Source organism: Frankliniella occidentalis, unplaced genomic scaffold, assembly GCF_000697945.3.
Source record: "Frankliniella occidentalis isolate FOCC.00 unplaced genomic scaffold, Focc_3.1 Scaffold74, whole genome shotgun sequence".
NCBI classification, from domain to species: Eukaryota; Metazoa; Arthropoda; class Insecta; order Thysanoptera; family Thripidae; genus Frankliniella; species Frankliniella occidentalis.
The window spans coordinates 1,165,150-1,167,631 of NW_026267204.1; the positions used below are offsets into that span (position 1 = coordinate 1,165,150).

Here is a 2,482-nt window from a genome sequence, read left to right on the forward strand (position 1 = left end):
TGGATCACCGAGCTAGAGTATTCCCCTTTACATATGTGATAAACAACAGTATTAGGGGAAGGCAACTTTTTTTGTTTTATCCCAAAACAACCCCTTCCTCTTTTTAGGGGTTGTGATCCATGTTTGGACGCTGACCCAAACATGGATCAAAATTTCGGCATGTTTGGATACGTTTGTAAGGCTCGTCTGTCGACGAAATTAATAGTTCCTTTTACCAACGTGTTCCTCTGACTATTCTGCTCACGGATTTATAACTTGCTCCCGCTTATTTGCATCATCGGGGTGGATATAGGGCCTGGAAAAGTGGCATTTCATTTAACTAGAAATTCGGCTTTTTCTATATATATCCTGACTAACCACGTGATATTGTCACTCTGATTCGTTTTAGAAATGTTCCTCGAAACCGGTTCTGTAAACTTAAAACATACGTTTTTGATAATATTGTATTTTCTTGATCAGTCACGGGATCGTGAGGGCGCTAAGAGTAGAAAGGGACCTAATATGTGCCCCAGGTTGCCTACCCGGACCTCTCGTAAGGCGCAATGGAAGATGTAAACGCTTGTAAAAATTTTCTATTACAAATTTGTGATGCTTGTTGGCATCAATCCCTTTATTTCGGCCATATTTTGCCGTGTGCAAAGTGGCATCACGCATGAACGATTTCTAATGACTGATTTTGAGGCGCAAACTAAAGAAGTTATTTGAGGAGGTTTGAAATTCTATGTTTTTACCCCTACCCGCATTTTAAAAATACTCACGGTAAAGGATCAAAATCTTTAGAGTTTTAAAAGGTATACCTTAAAACGTCTTCTCATCGAGTACCAAGTGATTCCACCGGTTAGTTTTCTTAAAAACAGGAAATAAGTAAAACCATGTATGTCGCCTTGTCTTTTAGCGCGCTTTGACGAGGTCTGTTGTGCACACTGTTTTTCGGCGCGCACCAGCGGGCAGGAGAGCGAGCAGACGATAAATTGCCACATACAAATTCTGTTGCATACAGAGATAGGGATTCGCGGGTCGTGGGACCGTTGACACAGGAGGGGAGACGCCTGGAGGGTAGGCCGCCCATAGAGATGGTGGGTAGGAAGGGTGGTCTACCTCCCAGGGGCGGGAGAGAGGGGAGCGCCCGCTCGGAGGTACCTTGTCAGGCTAGGTGGGTTCTGAGGTGAGAGGGGGGAAGGGGTGGGGGGGGAACGCACCTGGTGGAGTGGGGGTATGGAGCGCCCGCCCGCTTGGAGGTACCTGACAGGTAAGAGGGGGGATACGGAGTGCCGGCTACGTGTGAAGGTAGGGTTCCCCTCCCGTTGCGGTGTAAAGAGCTGATATGGATAAATGTCAACGCTGGTGGGTGCTCGCGGGTGGCCAGCGGGCAGTTGGTGACAGTTGTCGGCAAGAGACCCAGCAGGCAGCAAGTGAGCTACAGGTGAGAAGAGATCAGGAGTCACCGAGAAGAGGCGCTCATCAGAGAGAAAGTGGTAAGTAAGAAATTCAAGAGGGAGAGGAAGAGTAGCTGAAATAATGAGATAAGAGTAAAAGATAGTGTGTTTTTTCAGGAATAAGAGAGAGAGGGGGAGAGAGAGAGAGCGAGCAACAGTGAGAGGAAACAGCGAGTGAATTTGGAGAGAGAAAATAGAAGAAAATTATAAGGTAAGGAGAGAGGGAGAGAGAGAGAGAGAGAGAGAGAGAGAGAGGTGTAAAGTTGAATAGAGGATAAGAGAATTGTTGTTTTGTTTCAGAAGTGATCACGAAAATGTCACGAAAATGTGCATGGTGTGGGAAGGCCTTTGCTGATGGGGAACTGTTGCTGGCCCACATCGATCAGCAGCATGCCCCAGCGAGAGCGACATCACAGGGGGAAGAGCACAAGTGTGAACAGTGTGACAAGAGTCTTAAGACGAAGAGTGCATTAACAAGACATAGAAGTGAAGTGCACAGTGTAGTTAGGGAAAAGTGTGAAAAGTGTGAAAAGACATTTAAAAGTAAGAGAGCGCTTAGTGCTCATACAACGGAGCAGCATGGGGATAGAGAGAGGTTTAAGTGTGATAAGTGTGGTGCAGACTTCACGCGGGTGTATGAACTGAATCTACATCAGAAGCGGCGGTGTGGGTCAGTGCTATCCGCCCGTGTTCAGAGGAGAAAGGGAGTTATCACTCGTCACTGCAGCAAGTGTCAGCGGAGCTTCGACAGCAGTTTGGAGGCAATCCGTCACAGGAGACTCTCTCATCCCGTGCAACGAAAAAGGTTGGTGTGTGTGTATTGTAAGCGGGTGTTTTACTCTGTGGGGTCACGCGCCCGACATGTGCTCCTGTGTGCGGAGAGAAAGAAGAGACGGGAGCGCTATGTAGAGCGTGTAGCGGCGAGGAGTAGTGGAGAGGTAGCCTGGGAGACTCAGAAGGCAGTGGAAGGGAATGCAAGAATCCACTCTCTAAATGTCCTTGCAAAAAATGACCTCCAGATGGCCATGTTAGAAAGTAAATATAAT

The 2,482-nt window shown here is 47.4% G+C and overlaps 1 long non-coding RNA gene across 1 annotated transcript; it reads left to right on the forward strand.

The window, feature by feature from the left end:
* The first annotated feature begins 1,274 nt into the window (after positions 1-1,274).
* Positions 1,275-2,476, forward strand: LOC127749651 (uncharacterized). The gene is made up of 3 exons (XR_008011270.1): positions 1,275-1,475; positions 1,554-1,647; positions 1,737-2,476. It is a non-coding gene; the product is annotated as an uncharacterized LOC127749651 (long non-coding RNA).
* The last annotated feature ends 6 nt before the right edge of the window (positions 2,477-2,482 follow it).